Source organism: Mchenga conophoros, linkage group LG11 (assembly GCF_057382185.1).
Source record: "Mchenga conophoros isolate Kocher_MC1m ecotype Shallow Benthic linkage group LG11, M_conophoros_male_GT1.1, whole genome shotgun sequence".
Lineage (NCBI taxonomy): Eukaryota > Metazoa > Chordata > Actinopteri > Cichliformes > Cichlidae > Mchenga > Mchenga conophoros.
In genome coordinates, this window is record NC_140536.1 from 11,561,689 (window position 1) to 11,585,549 (window position 23,861).

The window sequence follows — 23,861 nt, forward strand, 5'->3', positions numbered from 1 at the left end:
GTAATTCAAATATTTTGTAGTGTTTAAGCAATTAAAACTCAAAATTCAAGTGACGTTAGACTATTGCTTTTAATTTCCCCACTGCCCCACATGTCCCTTTCTTTTCAAAATGATTGTCTTAGAGATTTATATAAAAATTATATACTTACCTGACACTGATCACTTGCTGACCTCTTGCTGATCTTTTTTTCCTGCTCTAACATACATTAAAATACTGGCCTGCCATTATGGATTGTGTAAGACCGGAAAAAGAAAAAAAAAAAGAGGATGGTGCATGGTTGTTAGAAGGGAAAGGAAGGCAGGATGGAGATATGAATTGAACCGGAAAGAGCCTTGTGTCTAATGCTTGCCACATTCGCTCTCGAATGAAGGTCTAATTACCCATCGGTATTTGGTGCCAGCGTTCCCAGGTCCCAGCAGCCCCTGGCCCTATGCAGGCACTGAGTGTCCAAAGCCAGCTGCCTTCCAAACACTTGCAGGTAAACAGGCCGGGCTAATAGTCCTACCACAAGGGAGCCAGATGAAAGAGCAGGAAACTGCTGCCAGAAGCCCTGAAAGGATTTATGTAAAGACGTAAAGACAGGAGATGCAGGGATGTAGTAGCAGCTAACCCTATCTAAACTTACCTATCTGTTTGCTTAGATGATTCTTTATGACTCAAATCGCAGGCCTAGCGTAGAGGTAAAATTATTATAAAGATAACATAAACATTATAAAGGCGTGTTCAGACAAACATATGTAAATGCTTTGTGTATACAGTGTATCTATCATGCTGGCAGTTATTGCTTTGTGAAGGTCACAGTGTAGACTTGCTGTAGTGTGGAAAGAGAGTGCAATTTTGATGAGCTTTACTGAAAGAGGATTTTTGAAGGGGTGAAGGTAAAGAATTACTTGAGGATGTGGAATTATAGATCTGTAGAAGAAAGTAAAAGGCAAAAGCAGCAGAGACTTTTGCTGACTCTAAGTCTTGCTGGTTCACTTGCATGCAAAGCTACGACAGTCTGATGTGTCACATATGTTCACTCTGAATAACCGCATGTGCAGATGTGAATGTGTTTGTCAGGGATCATATCCATTTTCTTTTGTAGTGTAAACTCAGTAGCAATATCTCCTGCTGCCAGTTTAAAAGTGTAATATCTGTGAGCTGAGGAAAAGTGAGCAGTCTTCTGTGTTGGATACGGTTTTCATGAAAGGGCCAGCCAGGGTGGGACGGGAACATCGCCAATCATGACTACTCCAGATCCATCCTGAGGAACAGGAATTCCCACAAGCTGGATAAACATGCACTTTGGTCGAGAGAGCTGGGTGCTTGATAGTCGCTCTCTCATCTTTGAACACGGACATTCTCTAGATATTGATTTATTTTCAGAGCCAAAATAAAATACGGTGAGTTTTTCTGGGGTTTTTTTTTTGTTTTTTTTCAAGTGAGAGAGGAAAAGAGATGATTAATGGAGTCCAAAATTTTACAGCCTTTAGCATTACTTGAGGTTTTGTTTCCTAGATGGCATGTGCCACTATCTGATGGCTTGGGAAGGACAGAAGTAATATGGCTGCCACATGTGAGAGGACAACATGCTACTGCGGTTGTCCAGAGAATGTAAACTGTGTTTATCCTAATGGATTCTGACAGAAGCAATAATGGACACCGGGGCTAACTCGACTGACCACACATTTGAATTTTGTTTCCCTTCTGGGAATTTGTGTGTTTTTGTTCGACTTGAGGGTGTAATTTTTTGTGTCTGGCACAAATGGCGCTGACTATATTTCTCTCAGTATTTGAATATATAGTGTGTGTACTTTTGCGGTTGTCGCTTACATACACACACGGGCATTTGTGTTTTCATAAGTGATTACTGTGAATCAACTCTTTGTGCGTGGCTCAAGTCATAAAACAAGAGAGAAAGAACATCGTTATGGTAGTGGGGCACCTCACTAAAACGCTCCAGTGACAGAAAATGAAAAGCTGTAATTCCTCCTGTGAAGTGAAGTCTGACTTGTCAGAGTAAAGCACTTCCTATCCTTTTGTTCAGATCTCAAAGGGAATTATAGAGGAGAGCGTTAGATATGGCTGTTAATAAGACCAGCGAGCCCTGACCAGATGAATGTCTGAGTGATTTAGACCATGACAGTTGTATTAAACTAATGAAACTAGATTAGTTTAACCTGGAGACTCATATGTTCACAGAAAACATGAGAGAAAATAACATATATTGAACCTTTTATGGACAAGTCAATCAATTAAGCACTTACAGAGAGTAAGTACAATCACCAAAAAAAAAACCTCACACAAATCTACATATTTGTTTCCGTCATCATCATGATGAAGGAAGCACTTTTTTTTTCCAGAAGTGATGCAATCAGCTCTCATATTGATAAGTAAAGAAGAAGCAGAGGGTTGGGGCTGGGTTAGGTGGGGAGGAGGTGCTTGGAGATCAATGGGCTAATAAAACAAATCGATGGAATGAAACCACAGAAAAAAGTGAAGTCATTAATTTGCAGAGACAGGATGATCCCACCAACCACATGCATTGATTAGAAATGAGGTCTGTGGAGAACCTTCAGGGGGTATCATATTAGGGAAGGGAAACAATGGCCCAGGTGGAGTGGTGGTGGTGGAGGTGGTGGCAAGGGGGGGGGGGGGATGCTTTCCTCCTAGGTTTTGCTGCTGAACTACTGCAGGAGAATAGGTTAACTGGCAGATCAATGGCGTCTTCAGGGTAACTCCAAGAAAACAGTGTATATGCTCTCCAATGTACTGTCAACACATTATCGTGACACCTCCTTTTTTAAAAGCAAAGTGTACTCAAGCATGATTTTGAAATTCAATACATCATATAGTACAAAGAGGTCCGCAAATAAGGTCAGAGGTGAGAGCTAATGTACCATTTTTATCAATATTGTTATTGTTAATCATGATTTGTCATCAATAATATTGGACTGAGTTATATACACTGCAGCCTCTTCCACGGCACTGTGAGAGCAGTGGAGCTTGCATGATCTGCAGTGTAGAAAAGGACTGCTTCAATACTGGGAGTGGTACTCTCTCCATATTGTGACTGTGTGAGTGCGTAGGTTGCAACAAATGTTACAGTCAGCCCAGTCTCTTTGCGAACTATTAAGTTTGTCCAAATTTTGGCCTCACCACCAGTCCTTTTTTGGGTTGTTTTTTTTGTTGTTGTTTTTTTGAAATTCAAAGAAACCCTTGACGCTTTCCGTTGGTCAGGGTTCATGCAGACACAGCATAGCTTTTCTGAAGCCGTTTGGCTGAACGAGAGAAAAGAAAAGCAGGTGATGTGAGATTGACGACTTAAATACTTCATCAATCAATGCTGCAGCCAATGTGTTGTTTGGTGATTGGTGGAGAATTCAGGCAATCCATCTTTCCTACCAGCAACTGACATTCAAGATTCTCCTCAGGTTCTCCATGTATTGCCTTTATTTCTTTATTTCCAGGGTTAACCTAGGCTGCAGAATATGTGTGTTTGTGCGTGTTGAGGTGGAGGGGGTCCACGCTCTCCTTTCATCTGTTATTAGAGTCTGTTAGACATGTATGCTGCAGCAAAATCTGGCACCCACACACACGCAGGAGTACAACACTCAAGTCAGCTCATGAGCAGCCCTCCCATGCTAACGAGATCGTTTCACAGAAATTTGAAGGCATTAGTGTAATTACTGTAATTATATTTAAATGAGATTATACGCAAGACGACGGGCAACATCATCTTTGAAAATGTGTTTTAAATCGCGTGTCGTCTGGTCGATTTTTTCTTGCAGGAAATTAGCTGAATCGCTTCATATTTGAGTTTTGAACAGTTCACAAAATTCAGAGCGCAAATGCTAATCTGGTGCAAAAAACGGCACCGGAATGTTCACGTGTGGAAAAGAAAGAGAAGATATACTGTCTCACAAAAATTGCAGGTTTATATTTTTTTATAAACCATCTTCTAAAACGAGTGTTTTAGACTCAAAACGTGTCAAATCAAAGCTGATAATGTAAGAATTCCTCCTGCCACCCACCCCCTGAATTTCTGCACCTTTAAACCTTGCAGTTTATTTCCTGACACATTATTCTTTCTTTTTTTCATCTCACTGTCTTCCCCCAGTGTGGCCAGAGTAATACTGAAGCCCCTGGGTTTTGCTTAATTAAAATACATCCTTTTTCTTTTCCCCTCGGAGTCCAGGGATAGAATAACTATGCAACAGGGCTAGCTGTATTTAGCTCCTTGAGGAGTTACCCAGTGTTGTGTCAGGCAGCCACTCACAGCTAAATCAACAACAGAGAGCAAGGGAAAGAGAGAGAGAGGGTATAGTATAGGAGGAAAAAACAGGGGGGTACTGGAGGGCTCCCACATCGTGTAAACGCCTAGCTTTTCACACTGAGCGGAATTTTCATGCTAAGCTCCCAGCTTGAACTGAAATCCTCTCACTTATCCTCAAATCCGAGATGAAATACTGTCAGATGTACTGTGATCCAGGGAATTTAGTAGGAGACTGACAGGCCGGGTGGAGAGACATATGAGTGACTGATACCGAGAGGCACAAGTGCGCTTGTCCGTGTGGAGGAGGAGCAGGGAGAGAGGGGCGACGACTGTGAGGGGAGGAGATTTTTATCCGATGATTTGTCAGAGGCACAAAGAGTGACTCGTGTCAGTTAGGTGATGAGTAACAAAAAAAGTAGCACATTGTCACATGATCCAATCATTTTGTGCTACATACTTTGTTAATGTATAATGTATTATTTTATACTGAAATTTAAATGATTTCTTTTCTTTTTTTTCTCCCAAAAAATGTCTGTATTTGATTTGTGAAAGTGTGCTGTACACGGAAACACTTTCCTCACGCTAGTATTGCTCTCATTCGTCAGTCGGATGCTTTATGTGGGGTATTGGGGCTGATATTTGGAGGGTGTGTACATCCCTCATCTCTGAATAGCTCTAAGGCACAAGCAGGAAATGGAGTCCTGGCATTTTGTTTTGCATCAGTGCTCCTCTTTATTAGAGAGGAACAGAATCGACATAGAATTATAATTGGAAAATTGTAAGCTTGCTTTCATTACAATTAGCCAGATCACAGGATGCAATAAACCAATTATTTTACTTAAAAGCAAGTTTCCTCATCACTCTGCAGTGCGTCGCAGGATGTGTAACCTCATCCCACATGGACGTGCCAGTGAAACAGCAAACTCTCTGTCTCCTACTCTGTCGCTCCCCGCTTACATGTAAACACCAGCATGCTTGAGTGTGTTCAGACAGCTGAACATACACTGACATATGAACGCCATTTAGCGGCACCACACGGGTGCGCAAACACACACACACACCTCAACAACATACAAATAATTGAGTAAGATTTGCTGGTACATTAAGTTTAATGTGTTTGACATTTGGCGGGAGGAAATGGTGGGCCCAAAGTGGAGTAGCCGGGTCTTTCTTCAATCAGGGCACTGCAGGGCTTCATTTTACAACCCCGACGCAAACCCAGACCCGTCAAAGCTAATTAGCGCCGTTGCAAATGGATACAGGTCATGGCTCTCAGCGGATTGGTCCACAGAAGGGTCGCCAAAGGTCAAACCTCCAGTATGGAATGATATAAACAATCATCTATAGACCACAAACCAATCAATTCCTTTTAACACTATCCACTTCCTGGTCGGCTGCTCTCAGATGTCAGAGATCAGTGTACAAAAAGACAACTGAGCCAGTGGGTTTGGGAGTGGGAAGCATATCCAACTTATTATCTATTTATTTGTATTTTACCAGCAAAATATCAAATGCATTTAAATCTGTTCTCTGATAGCTTCTGTTATGTTTGTATATGTACATGCCCATTCATTTATTATTTTCCAGAGGTGTGGACTCGAGTCACATGACTTGGACTCGAGTCAGACTCGAGTCATTAATTTTATGACTTTAGACTTGACTTGAAAAAATGTTCTAAGACTTGTGACTTGACTTGGACTTTTACACCAATGACTTGGGACTTGAGTTGGACTTGAACCGGTTTACTTGAAAAGACTTGATATTTTACCCCAAATATAAAATTTAACATGCATATTATATAGAGATTGAAAATGTGACGTCATTCACGGGTAGAACCGCAAAGGATTCTGGGAACTTGTGGCAAGCGGTACTAGCGCACGCAGGCTTTCAATTAAAATCAGTTACACAGCGATAAAAAGAAACACAAAAATGGCAAGAAGCTGTTGTATTATTAACTGCAATAGCCGGTCGCATGACAGCCACGGGAAGCCGACGGGTAAAGAGATCGGTTGTTATCGGATTACGTCGTTGAAGAGAAATTGTTCAGCCATGTTTCCGAAGTAACAAAGAGGCGACGGATGGCCTGGATTGCAGCCATTCAAAGATCAAATATAACGTCCCAGAACACTCCAGCTCACAGGTTAGTCTGCTCCAAGCATTTACACGAAGGTCAGTGTTTTTTGGTAGTTAACACGTCATTTTCATAACATAATTAGTGATATAGGTTACAAGCAAGAACAGAAATTGTCGCGCTATGCTCCTTTATTTATTGTGCATAAATAGTGAATTGTCCTGACACAATATTGCGTTTCGCTTCTGTTATTATGGTACATTGACAAAAACATATACTTTTATTCACAGGATAAAACAGGTTTTCTGTATCACTAATTGCCCAGTACGATTACAGCATACAATATTATTGTCACTGCTACATTTCTGTGATTGGACTTTTACACCAATGACTTTTACACCAGAAATTATTTCCACTGCTAATTAATTACCGTTGAGCTCAAAGGTCCTATTAATAAACGGTTAACGAATGTGTATTTATGACGACAATTTGTGAGACTGGTAAACTTATGATACGTACGATGGTCTTTCGTTCTACACGGTGCATTTCAAGGTCCTGCACCCATCCGTCAGTAAACTGTACCTGGGCTTGTTGCAGTGACCTGAAGTTACTAAACTTCATGAGTGTATGCACTCACTCCAAGAACCGTATAATTATAAATATGCATATAAATATGCTAAGATGAGATAGCTGACTTCATCTAACTAGCAAATGTTGTCCAGGCTACGTTGGTGATACAGTTTTTTTTAAATGTGTATGATATTTTTGTCATGCGATTTTAAAGCCGGTCCTACAACCGCATCCAAGAATAACATGCAGCTTATCTCAGAACTGTCGGTGAAAATTATTCTTGGAGCTAGGTTTAATTGAGCTGCATTTTAAAGAGGTGCAATTTCACAATTTGTGTATATTTTCTAAGTTCACTATTTTGTCATGTGTTGAGAAAAACACAGATTTTAAATTACATGGTCTAATATTTACATTTAGCATATAACTGCAACATTATTTTTTCATTGTTTTTTTTTTTAAAGACTCGAAAGGACTTGAAATTCAAAGTTTCAGACTTGTGACTTGACTCGGACTTTTACACCAGTGACTTGAGACTCGACTCTGACTTGCCTGACATTACTTGAGACTTGACTTGAGACTTGAGGATAAAGACTTGAGACTTACTTGAGACTTGCAAAACAATGACTTGGTCCCACCTCTGTTATTTTCCACTGTTTGCATGACAAAGCTTTAGATCTTGGAGAGGCAAATCCTGTATATTTAGTTAGTCTTTCATGAACTCTATACTACATAAAAATCAATAAGAGTGGAGTGAATAAAAAAATGATCTAAAACCATCTTCTTTCTTTGCAGCTAAAGCACACTGTGTGCGTGTTTTCATGCACACTGAATAAAGCCACTTCAACATCAACATGAAGTTCCGCAATTAGCCGGGCAGAGAAAAAAAGGACAGAAAGACAGCGAGAAAGGAAGAGAGGAGGGGTGGGGGAGGAAAAAGGATGGAAACCAACGCTTGAGGAATTGAATTACCAGAGCCTTTTCTCATTATCATTTAGCCGTCTTTTATGGCCCACCAGTAAGAGATGATGTTCCCATGACCCCGCACAATACACAGACATATTATTCAATCCTGCCTCGATGAAATTCCTGCAAATAAAACCTTTGTGCCGGGCAACAGCTAATTATTTGACAGATTGGCCCCCTTCTGGCTCAGGTTACAGTGTGGAGAGGCCATGTTTTAGCCCCCCACTCCCCACCTCCCACCCAAGCAAGAACACCACCAGCACTCCCTCCCCGCTCTCTTCCAATCCTGGTGCAGAGAGGGGCCACTTTGACAAAATCCCAGAGGGCCTCATTCTTTTCAGGAGATTATATATTTCTGCCCCCCCCCCCTCCCTTCCCAACCATCTATCCATCCAAAATCAGGGGAGCGTGATGTGTGTGTGTGTGTACAGATGGGGGTTCTGTGTGTCAGTGACAGCAGTCATTTCATAGTTTAAAGGGTTTTCTCAAGCAGAAATATTTAATCTTCCCACGAAAACAAAGTTTGGTGGTGAACGACCATGATGGAAAGACAGAAAGAGAGATGTAAAAAAAAACGAAGAAAAAAAAACACCAAACCATGTCAAATATGTGTTTTGTTACACTCTATTTATACTTACTTTGAAGAAATGCTGTACCTATGAATTGAGCATAATTTTTTGTAATACCAAATTAGAGAGTGGGGAACATTAAGGGATTAAAGTTTTGGGTGGGCATGCCTTTGGCTTTGATTCAGTCCACTAATAACAAGAGTTTGTCATTAGTGTTCGGACATGGACCACCAAGATAAATGCCAACACATGTTTAAATTATCTGGAGAGTAATGGCATTTTCCTTCAGCCCTTTCCCTTCCCATAAAGGTCCCTTGTTGACTCAACTATGCCGACATTTTGAGTTATCAGCTCAGGTTTAATCTGTTGCTTACTTTGCACCCATGCAGATGGAATAATTCAAGAGGTTGTACGTGTTAAAGAGGTTAAAACGAAGCAATGCGTAGAAATGATGTAAGGGAAGGCCACTGGGGAACAATGACATTTAATTACTGTGGATTTTAAGCATACATGAAATGTATAAACATGTTATATATAGAAGGATGACAAACTGTGATAAACACTTTTTCAGTTACACATATAATAATAAATAAATATATATATTGTTCTGACATTTGTTATTAAAATCAATTGAACTAGATACAGTCATTTAAAAACTGCCATTTAATTGTAATAGTGAAAATGCCGCGACTGAAAGAAAAAGTCACAGATTATTTTTAGAATCTTGACGCAGTGCTTGTAAAACCACAACACTTTTGCCTGTCACCCAAGAGAACTAAAACAGGGAACTACTGCTACTGTGTGAGGCATTTCTGCCACAGCGTTTCTGGAAATTGCCAGAGCTGAATATTTCTAAACGGGGAATTGATATCAAATAATGAAACAACCTGAAAAATGGAAGTTGGAGTTGGACTTAGAGGAAATCAAAAGGATTGTTGAAATGCCAAATTCTGAGGCCATGCCAAGCAAATGCTGCACTATGACCAGTTTGTCTGCAGTTTCCGTGCTAAGATTGGTGTTGTGACATATCAGGACAGGATGTCCTCTGAATTTGGTAAAGTCTTAACAATCCAACCCTTTATATATGAACTAACTATATGCAAACATCTTTAAAAAGACAAAACAATTTAGCCTTTTTTTAATGTACATCACCCCGTAAACACCACTTTGAGCTTCTGCTCCTAACAGTTCCCAACAGTTACACCCTTTTGTTTTTCCACCTCTTGTACGGTGAAATTCTTGCTGGGATCCAGTTGCATGTCTGGGATGCTCGACTACTGTGTTCACCTGGCATGAACCCAAGTGAGCAGAGCCTAGAGTATTCATTGCTCAACCTGGATGAAGGTCATACAGTCCAGCTCTTCCCCACTTCGCTCCCCAGTGAGCAAACATATGGCCATGGAGCACCTTGAACATGTTTGGGTGACCAGAGCTACTTGGCCTGGGTTGCCACGGCAAAGAGAAAAAGTGGCACTAAGGGAGGTTTAGGCCTAACTTGCTAAAGCAGATCAAGGATAAGGAGGGAATCGGAGGCTGCCAACAACTGAGATCATCAATAACTAGTTGCTTGCAAACACTGAAAGCCATGTAAAGTCACCCAGCCGTGCATGCACATGGAAATCTACAGAGTTTCTCGCCTGTCTTGTTTCTCCTCCCCTGTTTCTGTTGATATAAATGCTTGTAATCATAAGGTACAATATCATCACCCCATTGTTCAAACAGCCAAGCCTCATCTAATCGCTTCCACGTTTCCTCAGTGTTAAGCTCATTAGTGGGTGACCTAAAGGCATGTAGGGAAAAAAAAGAAAAGACAAGCAAGAGAGACAAAAAAAAATCTTTGGATAATGGATGCTTGCTGTTTTGAGACAGTAAAGATAAACAGGTCTGCAGCCTTGATAATGAATATGCTGCAAATGCTGGCCTACAGTGTGAGTTTATCACAAAAGTCCAACTAATAAGCCTGACTAGTGCGTATGTGCATGCATTTTTTAATATATAGTTGGAGCAGTGTGTATGAGCATGCCAAAATTGAGTCCTTCATTCTATGTGTTGCTGCATGTGCGTGTATTTACCTTCCGGCTGGCTGAGGGTTGGGGGTAGGGGTGGAGAGGGTGTCGGAGATGACGATTCGCCGCTAGACTTTGTGAATGGGGATGTGAAACTGTCTCTAGTGTCTGAACGTCCGGCCCAGGTGGCGACTGGAAGGCTGACTTCATTAGCCTTAAAGAGGAAACAAAGGAAGATGCATCGTAAAAAAGTGCCATCCCTCATCTGCAAGGCCACCGCCTGACACATTAGGAATCTGTATGCTCAATTAACCACTGGCAGGCTCATTTTTCCTCTCTCTCTCTCGCTCTCTATACCACTTTCTCTCTTCCCCCTGCTCTTGATCAAACAGCGAGCGGGAGCAATCACACTAGATAGAAGCGAAACTCAGTACGTAGCGTGTTTGTGAAGTTTGATGTATTTTACTTGCACGCTAACTGCAGTAGGTTAAAGGGAAAAAAAATACTTTTTTGTCAAAGTTTTAAAAAAAGAGTCAATTTTTTGTAAGCTTAATGATTGCAGTTGAACACATTCAAAACCCCTCCCTATGAATTCTACAGCTGTGTAATTTTATTCTTATTATCATTTATGTATTTTTTGTTACAGGAGAAGAAATGTGATCCCTCGGAATAGAAGAAATCAGCTTTAAGTGGTATGTAGTTTATTTGGGACTTTTTTTTACTTGAAAAGTGCACAAAAATATGATCCCCACTTATATATTCTTATATGTTCTATCAGAACTCATAAGCATAATTATACGCACAGGTGACAAATGAAAGGGAAAGACGACATCAAGTGTCGAACATGCTGTTGAACAATGGGTTGTAATGAAGTTGTAATGAAGGGTTTTCTAAATCGATATATTAACGTCACACAAGAATTTAAAAGAGCTATGTCCATCAATATTGAAATAATGTTTTTATTAAGCCTTTTCAACTTCTTAACTTTTTTGTTCAAACCCATGTTACTTGGTGTTCTTCATGTGTTCTGCATATCATATAACCTTGAGCCGCCAGCCTTAAGAGATGAGAAATGGGCCACAGAGTTTTCAGTTTGTTCTAACTATGCACCTCCTAGATTTTCTGATCCATGCACACTTGCAGCCCCAACCAGTGCTCACACAAGTGAGGAAATTTATCAGACTTTGTACAGCTCCCTCTGGAGGGAGTAGTATATGTAGTAATAAACAGAGTTTAATGTGTCCAATCATATAAGATAAACACAGGGGCGGCAAAGGTTCCTCCTCATGTTTTGTTGATGGAAACGCATACATGATCACGCAAACACACACACACACACACACACACACACACACACACACACACACACACACACACACACACACACATAAATCAGACTTAAATCATATCAACAGTTCTCTTGAGCTGGGTGTCAACCTGAGGATCTTTATCTCACTGAGTTTGAAAAATGACACCTGGCTAAGGTGGGGCTTTGCTGTGTGTGTGTGTGGAGGAGGTCACCCTGATACGCATCAACCTTTGATTAACGCTCTTTAAAAAGCACAGGCATCATAGCTCAGGAGGCCTCCATCAAACCCTTCGCTGCACTTCACAAGCCCAACTTCTTTTTATGATCTGACCCGCCCATTTTCTTTCTCCCGCTCTCATGCCACCTCACTCCCACCCACGTCCCCTTCGCTATCACCTTTCTTTTGAGGCCTATCCAGAGAGATGAATAATAGCAAGCAGCTGGCCGAGCACTTCCTTCCCCGTGTCAGGGTCAACAGTTCAGCATGCTGATAGAGACCCTTACACCTTTTTTTTTTTAATAAGAGCTCCCCTACACTCACACAGGTCACTTTGCTGCATCGCTGGACAGCCGTACTCCTGCCATCGTCTGCGCTCCCTTTCATTATATTTCTTTTTTCATCGCTTTGTGAGTCGCTGATTGATTGATAGCTGCTGCTTTTAGGTTAGTAAAACACCCCAAATGTACTTCGATTGATACAAAATAAATATTTACATATTAATAATTAATGCAAGCTATCTATTGACTGGGGTTTGGGTATAAAGAACAGCCTGTCAGAATTTGGCTTCTCTGTGTGAGTAATATTTACATTGATATATCATGAGGCTAAGCTAATAAACTTTTTGATGCTTGCTGCAGTTCCAATGTAGCTCCGTGTGGATTGACAGCAGAGGCCACCCTGGTCAGATTTTGAGTGGGCTCAGAAAGAAGTGCTAATCATAATGCTGAGCTAGCCTTGTTGAGCAGCTAATTACCTCCATTATGAAGATGCAGAGGCCTGATCAGAGGCGCCTCTGTGTGTACATGTGTGTGTTTTATATATGTGTATGTGCGTACTTTCCTGTGCCGATTAAAAAGGAGGATTAGCCGTCCGTCCAAGACAGAGGAAGCCGGGGTGGGGGGGGTGGGGGGCTGGTGGTGATGGTGGTGGGAGGAGGGTGTCCCCCCCTCCTGGAGACGAGCCCTGACCTTCTCATTTCATCCTCATTAGTATCTCATGTCAACAGAGCAGCCACTCCTTAATCATCTGCTATCATCCCAGGCCTACACACACACACACACACACACACACACACACACACACACAAATAAAGACACAGAAAAACACAAATGGGCAAACAGGGCTACTGTTACAGACAGGGACCAGCACATCCTGAATACCCATTTATACTGAATATGAATGTATAAAGATCATTTTACAAGAAGAGTATGTATTGCATGTATGTATGTATGTAATGCATAATTTGTTACTTCAGTTTTCTGTGAAAAGTATTCAAACTTCTGGGAACTCTGATTACAGTAACACTGCATTCTCAGGGTAGAGTGTTAAATATTATTTGTGATCATGTAAAATGCCCTCTCAGCCACAATTAGGGAAGTAGCACCAAATGTCAAACTGTTTTTACTTTTTTCCCCTTATTCATCTGCTTCTATTTTCTTTTTTTCAACAAATCCAAATTGTATTTGTTGGATTCGGTGTATGGGATGTGTTGTTGGACAGCAGCATAGCTGTGTGGTACAGGGTGGGCTCGTCTGTCTGTGTCGGCCTCGGTGCCACGGAGGCCCCAGCAGGGTCGAGGGGAGCTGGGGCTCAGGGTGCCAGCACAAATGAGCTCCATTCATTTCCCCACTTCGGCATATGGTGGCCCATTGTCCTCGGCCACAGAGGCAGAAGTGATGCAATTTGTTGGCATGTCCTGTCATTTTCACAAACTGTCCATCCCACTGAGGCCCCGACCAGCAGAAGACAAGCAAGGGCAGCTTGTTGTTTTACCAGATAACATGTGTAGTTGTGCGTATGTGTTTACTGTATTCAATCCAGAGCTGATGGCGACACTCCAAAACAGAATAGAGACATATGTTGTCATCTGAGCAAATATTTTGATGAAGCACAAGGCAGAAACAACAGGATCAATCAGAGGAAATTACTCAGATTAAATCTCCCTGAAGATTATGATATGCAGTATGTATGTCAATCCCTGTATTGTTGTTTTCCAATACTGTTGTCTTACAATTAGAGCTGGGCGATAGAACGATAACGATATGTATCGCGATATAACTTTTACTCGATAGAGAAATTAAGCTATCGCGATAGACCTCGCCGCTCTTGTCCTCAAAAAAAAAAAAAAAAAAAAAAGGTCAGCCAATCCAAATTAAGTAGCGCAGAGCCGCAGCGTCACGGCCGCAGCGTCACGTCGCGTGACTTGTTATGTACAGCACAAGTGCCAAGCCGCACGTGTGTTTGTTTGGGAAGCAGCCAGCGGGTAATGGAGCCAGCGCATAATGGAGGAAATGAGTGTGCCGACTAGAAAAATCAACCGAGCGTGACCGAAGAGAAAACAGATGATGGTTCCAATGCCGGAGAGATTGTCAAACGGAAGAGCCAAAGAAGTTCCGTAGTGTGAAGGTATTTCGGCTATTTCAAGTCTGACAAAAATAGAGTAGCGTGCACTGTAAATTGTGCCGAAAGCAAGTCTGGAAATACAATAAACTGGTGCATGCGTCACACTGCGCCACGTTATTGTTTCAGTGAAATGAATTTCTACAATACTGTTACTGTTAATTCTACTCTCTGCAGTGTTTAAATGCTTACATATACACACAGTTACTGTCCCTCCACACTTACGACTCGATTCTGCTTCTATGCCCCAGCTTTGTTTACTTTTTCCCACCGAGGCTTCTAGACTTCTGATTGGCCAACATTTAGGCACGGTTAGGAATCTAGCGCCACCTGCTGCTTTGGCATGTTCATAGCAGCGTTTTCCTTCATTTCTGCCTTTATGTGTGGACGGGATTCTTTTTTAAAACGAAAATGGAAAATCTCCGTTTTCAAAAATACCCGTGTACGTGTGGACGTAGCCTCAGTCTCTGACTGGAAGCGCTAATTCGTCATTCGGCTTTTGTCAGACTAAAGTAACTGTTAAAACTGTTTGAAAAGCTCAGCTATACAACAAGGAGAGATTGAGAATTTCCTTTTAGTTCTCAGTTTATTTGATATTGACAAAAGTTAGTCAGTTTTGTCTGTTCTTCTGTAAAACAAACTAAGATTTATTTTTAGAATTAATATTTTGTTTCTAAGTGGAATTGACAATTTAGTCTGTTTCGTTTGTCCTATTTTGAAACTTAAACGCTTTAGCGGCTGCCTTTTGTGTAGTTTGCAATATTTGCCTTTATTTATCTGAAAAAGTCTCATGTTCCTTAAGTACATCTACCCTGTTGAACTTATTATGGGAAATAAATATTTAAATAAAAACAAGCTGCTGATTATTTAAGATAAGATAAGATAAGATAGAACTTTATTAATCCCTCGGGTGGGTTCCTCTGGGAAATTCGATTTCCAAAAAAGCACAGCACCGACAGAAGTTACAGAGTTATACACACACACATATATATAAATACAGAGACAATATAAATAAAATATACGAAGGGGATAAATAGAATAAATAGGAATAAAAATAAAAATACAAGTGAATTGCACATTTCAAGTATTGAGTCTATTGCACCGTTGACTATTTACAAAAGTATTGCACAAAAGGTATTGTACAGTGAGGTGAAGAGGCACTACAGCTTAGTTGTTCCCTCCTTTGTCCTCCTGTTTCCCCTCCCTCTCCCCTCCAGAGAGGAGTTAAACAGTCTGATGGCGTGTGGGACAAAGGAGTTTTTAAGTCTGTTAGTTCTTGTCTTTGGGAGAAGCAACCTGTCACTGAACAGACTCTTCTGGTTGTTTATGGCCGTGTGCAGAGGATGCCTGGCATTGTCCATAATGTCCATCAGTTTCTTTAATGTCCTTTTCTCTGCCACTGTCACCAGAGTGTCCAGCTTCATGCTGACCACAGAGCTAGCCCTCCTGATCAGTTTCTCCAGCCTGGATGAGTCCTTCTTTGCTGTGCTGCTCCCCCAGCACACCACAGCATAGAAATAGAAATATTTCACATTTTACTTGTGAGCAACGGCACATTTAAATCTTACAAATATAGTTATTTGGCTTATATCGTGATAGATATCGTTATCGCCTGAAATGAAAAAAACATATCGTGATATGAAAAAATCTCATATCGCCCAGCTCTACTTACAATACTTTATCCTTATTTAGAGAATAAGATCTAATCTGATCTGGGCTTTAAGACATGAAGCTTCCTTATTTGCTTAATGGTAGATTTAAAAAAAAAACCCAGCAGCATTAAAAGGAAATCAAAACCAACGTAAAAAGAATACACACTGAAACCTCAGATTCATGAGTGAGAGTGAACTGAGCAGCTCACCCTTGCCTGTTCCTGGTTTCACTATGCCAACCATGAAGTTGCTGTCTGCGAGGAGAGGGGAAGGAGTCTTGTTTAACTTCCTGAAAAAGCAAACTTTTGACATGAGGTGCACAATATTAGCAATGCAGCAGCAGAAAGAAAGAAGTGTCTAGACATAACTACATTTAGGTCAGACAGAGGAAAACATATGATCGCACAGTCATGCACAAAACGATGGGAGTACATGGTGTTGACAGGCAATTGAATGACCAGGGTCAAATGTCACTGAACCCATTCCATGCTAACATTTGTGAGTGTGCATGTGTGTGCACCACATCCCTGCTTCATGCTGTGGTGTCACTCGCCCTTGGCTGCGATTTGGTCAGAGGTTTTCTTGGGTGCAACCGCACCCGACTCTCCCACGCATGCACACTCTCACATGTAATGGGAACGTGGGCTTTCCACTGAGCTCACGTGAAGAAATCAGCGGGAGCACCTTCAGACAGAAGTTGACTTCACTTTAGCCTCTTTGAAGATTGTTGACATTGGTGCTTGTTTCACTGGATGTAAGGAACAAGTGGCCCCTCAGAGACTCATTACACCTCAGCAAGATTTGGAGAATAGAGTGACACTGCTCCCGATTACCAGATTCATCATTTGTATTGGACCGAGTTCCTGCTTCACAAATGCTGGACGGCGAACTAAACCAAAACTACTGACGTGGTTTTATGCCCTTTGCTGCAAAAGAGCTAAAGAAATAAAAAATAGTGGCAAATGTGATGTGAGCTGCGTTTGTTTATTTTCCCTCACATGAGACATGCATAAACAGTCAGATAATCCATCTTTGTCCCCCCACGCAAACATTTAACCAGGCTCATCTTATACCCCAATCATACATCCCTGACCTCAATCCTGGCCACACTTCTCTCCATTTGCTCCCCCCTTCAACCCCGCCCTCGTTCTTCCAGCCACCATGCTTTGGTAGCACAGATCCTTCTCCGGCCCTATCCTTAACCCCATTTTCACCCTCCACCCCCACCTATCCTCCAAACCTGTCAGGGACTGGCTTCACATGTCCATCAGCGAGTGATGGATGAGGTGGAAGGTCGTCACCCCACTCTCCAGAGTTCACTGATCCTATCAGCCATGCAGACACCTCCAAATCAAAGCAGGAGAGACGTTACTGAAATCATGCAATTAGGGTAACAAACTTGGCTTTGCAGAATTTGCTTTTAGACGGATGTGCAATTGGCCATGAGTCATAACTCGTATATTCAGTGTCATTTTTGATGCTTTGTGGAAAGAAAACTGCAACAAGGAAAATTAAAAGTATCAGTTCAACCGTGTTTTATGTGTTTACTTTTAAAGCGCGCTCAATCTGTTGCATTGCATCTTGCTTCCACGGGGGAAGATTGAGTGGAAGAAGAGAGTATATATAGTGTTATTTCAACAGGCTACACAAGAAAAAGATTGCTTGTTGTGTTAGGCAAAGTGCGAAGATTTATTGGATTTTCTTACAATAACAAGACTGCTTCTCATTAAATAGATATCCAACATTCCCTTGAAAAATAGGAATTATTTGCCCAAAGTGATTTCCCATAAAATGCAACGAAATTTGATTGCACCCTGGTATAAACTAGAGAAGAGTATCACCCCTGACTGACCTTAAATTGCCTCTTGATGCCTATGGCGCTGTAGGAAAAACAGTAGCCCTATTGGTTCATTTCACATATGTCGTGGTAAACAAAGCTACAGGATATGATTGGTGATTCAATTGCTGAGGAAATCAAAGAAGGCAACCTCAGAACCTGGATAAGTCTGCCCCCAGTTTTCCAGCAGCAGAGAACAAGGCGGCCAAAGGATGCAGGATATTCTCTCACTGATATCATTCTGTCGGAGGGAGATTGATAAACTATAAACACACGGGAAGAATAGACAATGCACAATGGTGTCAAGCGTCTTTGCTGACAGGAGCGTAGATCAATGTTATTTCCCGCTTTTGCAAAAATACCTAATTCCCCTTATTTAATCAAGCGTCTCCTTTCTCTGGCCCTCCTGGCTGATTTATTACACCCACTGCCTTTATGAGTACCTGTTTCATTTTCTTGTCTCTGCTCTGACATCTAAAGTGATAGGAATTTTATGCTTTTGATAACAATATGAGTTTCACTTTGCCCCAGAATTCATAGGCTTGTCAGCAGCCAATAAATAACAACTGCGTGGCACAAAAAAAAAAATCGCTTCCACGACAAAACATCCACCTAATGGGATTTACCTTGGGATGAAGAGGATGAAGCTTTGAATAGAAGAAACAGAGAGAAACAGAGGGCTGCACAGGGGGGATGTTGATGGGAAAAACGCACGATCTCGGTAAAAAGGTCATGTCAGCAAGAGCGCGAGTGCAAGATGTTTTCCGGTGTCTTCTCGTCGGGATTCATAATTGGTGGGCTGTCATATGAGCATTTTGATAATGTCACATGAACATAAATGCCACGTTGTGACACACTGTTCTTCAGTTTGTACAGCAGGGGAGCTCGAACAGTGTCACGGCATGGATCTTCAATAAAAGACATTAGAGGTCACAGACATCTGTCTGACTTTATCCCAAAGCCCAAGAAGTGTGAAGATGTTGACAGTTATGCTTCTTATGTCACAACTTGTTTCAAGATATAATCTTCACCATTATTGTCAAAAGTGTGTATGTGTATAACATAAAATTAATGCACTCTGTTACTTAAAGACTCCCTAGAGAATTAAATTTGTCGCACTACTGCTATTCATTACAGTACTTTTGTGTTACTGTGTCACATGGCCTGAGAGCCACTCTTATATATAAACTTTAGGCTACAGTTTCACACACTGACACAAATCCTAACCCTTATGAGGACACAGGATCTTTCTTTTAGTGTTTAAGTATAAACACAAAGCTGACAGCAACATTGAAAACCAGCCAAGCACTACAGACCAATCGCCGCAGAAAGAAACGGGTACAGGTAGAACTGGAGGTTGTACTGACTTCTCTTCTCAGTTTTTGTTACCTGTTGAAGATCAGATTCTATCTTCTTGGCTGGTGTCAGGAAGCAACCGGCTTTAACATGGCTCTGGGTTCTTTGCTGCTAGTTTAGTGTTTGCACGGTGCCCTTATTGTCCTTTTGTTTGTCCTTGCATGCAATGAAAATAAAATTTAATTCCAAATATCCACATCTCAAAAGGTCTATACCACTCCATCATTTTCTCCTCCCCGCACATGAATTGAAGGCAGCTGATGGTACTCGAGGGGCACAAGACAAATAAAAATAAAAATAAAGACATGTTAGTTGAGCTATTGTAGAGATAACTGAGGGTGCCGTATAACACAATGTCAGTATTGAATTTAATAGTAACACTATGAGTAACAGTACTGCGTAACAGAGAAATGCAATTTGATTACAGTAACACGCAATGCTAAAAATGAGACAAGCATGACTCAAATCCTTCATCAACAGTAATATATTTGACAAGAGCAGTGTCAGCACTGTTTAGCGGGAACAAAGTCTGCAAAGGGAGGAGGTTGGGGTGCATGGATAGGTCAACAAAACACGAACTCATATATATATATATATATATATATATATATATATATATATATGAACCTGAAACATACGTAATATTGCTGAATTAGCTCTAAATAATGACTAGCAGTCAATCATAGCTGCATTAAGTTACTGCCTGTCTGATTTTCTTTGACTGTGTTAGTACATTTCACCACAGTCCACATTAAAAGTTCACTAAAGTTCAGTTGATGTTTAACAGTGAAAGTCAGAATTATTTTCTGAAAGGTCTAATCAGCACCCTACACTCTACTGTAAATATGTATGCTGTGAATGAAGAACTGCGGTCTCCATTAAAAAAGCTCTCTGCCCTCACTTCTTTATTCTTCTCCCCCTCTGTTGGACCAATCACTTCCATCTGCGGTCAGCTGTAAAAAAAAAAGAAAGAAGTGTGTAATACAAAAAATATTCTCATATGCATATGAAAAATCATGTCCTGGATGTAGCCCTGAGAGATTAAATAGATTTATATTGACACTTCCTCACATTCCACTGACAAATTGGCCGTTTCTGCGTCGTTGCCAAAAACCTGCTGGTTACCTAGGCAATGACATTAAACGGCTCTTTACGTGTGATAAAGTCAAACAAAGATGACGCACTGTATCCAGCAACTATAGCTAAGGAATAGGAAGTAAAATGTCAAGCATTTCAAAAGGAAGCTGCTGTAAACTGTGGTTATGGAGACTATAACAAATCATTGCCCAGACCTAAAAGTCTCTTTGTTCCAGCCAGTCCTGCTCCTCGCTAAGTGAATATTATGGCTCTGAGTGAAGGAGGGAGGAGAGTTCGATGTTTTTTGTATATCCCTACTTGAGCCTTGTGTGTGCTTGGCACAGGGGCCTCGAAAGAGCGCAAAGAATAGAAGAGGCAGGGTCACAACAAGTATTCGGCGCTATAAGGGCTTGAACTGGCACAGGCTCTTGGCATGTGCACAATGCATGTTGGGATGGCAGTGTCCAAGAGCCTCCTGACAGAGACACAAGCAGCTTGGGGTGGAACCAGCATCTCAGTGGGGACACAGAAAACGAAGGGAGGGAGACAAGATCAGAAGCAGAGGGGAAAATTGAGACAGATTTTCTTGCAGGTGTTGAGATAATAGACGAACAAATGATCTAATTGTTGGAGCACGAATCAAGGATTGGAGTCCCTCAGATGGTTCGGGGGGGGGGGTTCAGAGATCACAGAGAAAGCAGGATTTGAATTACAAAGACAGTCTAGATGACATATGCTAACCTAAAAACCATGACTCAGATGTTCTTTCATATTCACAACTGTGAAATAGTTTAAAGCGCACATATTTCACATCAACAGGCCAAAGTTTTCATTTATCCAGCTTTTTTCTGCATTTATGGTTTATGGACAACCGGTCCCACTCACTTCATCAGGTTGACATTTATTCTCTGAATAAATTACTGTAATGTCAGCAAAGAAATGTATGCACTTATCAATTAATTTCCTTAGTAGGATACAGTTAGTAGTACTGTAACTTGCCGTCATTTGTCCAAAATTTGTTATTTTCCCAGCTTTTTGATTTTTTGTGAGCATGTTAGCCCAGTGACGTCAAAGCATCATTGCGCTCTTTTTATGTGGTCAGGCTGGGAATATTAGGGGAACTATCTGAGGGACTTTTATGGTTAGATGACTGAGCGCCACAGCTGGCCTTCTTGAGTGTTCAGTGCTTATTACCTACCCAAACTGGTCCAGGGAAGGAGAACCAATAAAGCAGGATCCAAGAGGCTCAATGATGCACATGCAAAACCAAGTCTGCGCAATGTGGTGTTACACCACAGAAGAGCTACTGTAGCACAATGCTTGATATAGGAAAGGTATCAGGATACATTTCATTGTTGCTTGGTGTGCACAGGGCAGTGCTGACCTGTGTCCACAATGCAACAATCAAAAAGGGTCCACTACCTCGTTTAGTCATGATCTTTTTTAAATTCACATGCACACTTGAACTTTTGATGATGCCAAGGTTTGCAGTCCTGTTTTTCTACTGTAATTCTTTCTTTATTGTGTTTTATTAATTTCTCATCCTGTCAGATGGTTTCTCTGTCCCCTCCTGGAGGTTGAGCCGTACCACTACATCACTGACTATTTACAAAATGCTTGTTCGGTGCAGCATATTAGCACGTACGGTTTTACATTAAAGTTACAGTCCCAAAACATAGAAACACATTTATGCACAATCTAATCAACAAGCTCCTGCTTTAAATTATTCAGAAACACCCCTCACCTCTATCCATATTCTCCGGTGAGAGAAGCAACGATATATTTGGAACATCACACTTTTAAGAGCGTGAGCTTCAACTCCCCTGGGTCATTTTCTGCTCTGGTCTTAATTGAGAGTGTTCTGGAAAAATCATTACTATATTAATGATTTAACACAAAGTAACTACCTGCTTTTTTCCAGGAGGAAAGGGAGATTTGCTTCGAATCAATACCCATGCACGCTCATTATAAGGGGGGTAAAGTTATAGTAATTAGGCAGACACCAATAACTTTTTAATGATCTTTGTTTTTAATTGCATATTATCGGGTTGCACAGTCTGTGTGTTTATACCCAAATATAAGATAATGGTGAAAGGAGAAGTAGATTAAAAAGAGGAGGCACCTGCAATTTTTTTTCTTTTTTTTTCTTTTTACTTCAGCAGCAACAGAACAGATAGTCTGCAGAAAAAAAAGGAGGATAAATGTGACCATCCCTTTGTGTCTTTTCTTTTGTGCATCAGTTAACAAGTAATGTGCCCATACTGGCAGTCTGGGGTTTTGAAATATTTGTGAAATAACACTTCCCTTTCTGCTGTCTATTAGGCTGAGGAAGTGAAAGGACTGTAGATAAAAAAAAAAAAAGGGGCACAAGGACCTTTAAGAGAAATCATTAATATTGCACTTATATCATAGAGTGTTTCAATTAAACACTTACTGGTTAAGTAAAAAAATATTAATACAGTAACTGTTTATTCAGTCTGTTTTCAGCTGACTGCAGGCAGTCGTGTGTCCCGCCGTTGATTAAAGGTATCATTTCGCCACTACAAAATAAAAGGCAATGAAAATATAAATTAAAATGAGGATAAAATGCAACTGCAATGGGCAGCCATCTGTTAGCTCTTAAAGGGGAAGTGGTATACTCGAAGCAGCGGAGGGCTGTGTGTCTCAGGAAGAATAAGAGAGGGAGTGGGATAAATGTGGTGATAGAAAGAGCCCAGGAATGCCAGGCCGGCAATCCAGGACTGCTCTGAATAAGCGAGCAAGCCAAGAGACGTTTTTCTTCTTCTTCTTTTTCCGCCTTTTGCCCCACTCTGCCTCCCTTCTCCCTCCCTTCCTTGGCCTGTTCGCTCTGGCCGGTTCCCCCGAAACACCGCAGCAGATTGTCGATCCAACGACTCCCTTGTCAAGTGATTATCTAGGAGCTTTAATGTAATCTTCCGCTCTCACGTACCATATTTCAATTACGAGTGCCATTGCGAAACAAGCTGCATATTCACTTCACCAATCGCCCCGCTGCTGCCTCAACAATGTCAACTGTAAAAGAACGCCAGCTGAAGGCAATTACGCATGTTTTCAGAGCCAATTATGATCGCTCTCACGGCGGCGGTTATGCCACAAGCAAGGGAGTGTTAGGAAATTTTTAATTTAATGACAATATGCTCATGGTAGGATTCAGCATGCGGCCCCCACTCCCAGGCCTGCCATTTCAGAATCCACAGAGGGAACCATTAGGCAGATAGGAAAAGATTATGGCCTCTCTCAAGGGCCACACTGGGAGCACAGGGATGGCCTCAGTAGTGCCGGGTAGATGGCATCCACTCATCCTCTCTGCAAGATCACAGCTGGCAGGGCCGAGTCCAAAGCGGAGAGGCAGGCTGGTTAGCTCGTCATCCAGTTTGGACTATGCCTGCAGAGGGAGCATAAACTCACACATTCTCACAGCAGATCGGAGGCTGAGAGATGCTGCGGAGAGAGATCAAAGTCTGCTCTGCGGGGCTTCCTTCTTCGACATTGCTGAGACACGGGCTTGACACCATTGAGTCTGAAAGCTTCTGGTAAATGGTCTTGAATTT

At 41.4% G+C, this 23,861-nt stretch overlaps 1 long non-coding RNA gene across 2 annotated transcripts in view; it reads left to right on the plus strand.

The window, feature by feature from the left end:
- LOC146563666 (uncharacterized) overlaps positions 1 to 23,861 on the plus strand; it is a 65,290-nt gene that overhangs the window by 35,069 nt on the left and 6,360 nt on the right. The window contains exon 4 of one of the 2 annotated variants that reach the window (XR_014894343.1): positions 11,085 to 11,130. This is a non-coding gene — a long non-coding RNA (uncharacterized LOC146563666). Of the gene's footprint in view, positions 1 to 11,084; positions 12,857 to 23,861 lie in introns of those variants that run through there. The other variant, XR_014894342.1, reaches the window with a different exon arrangement.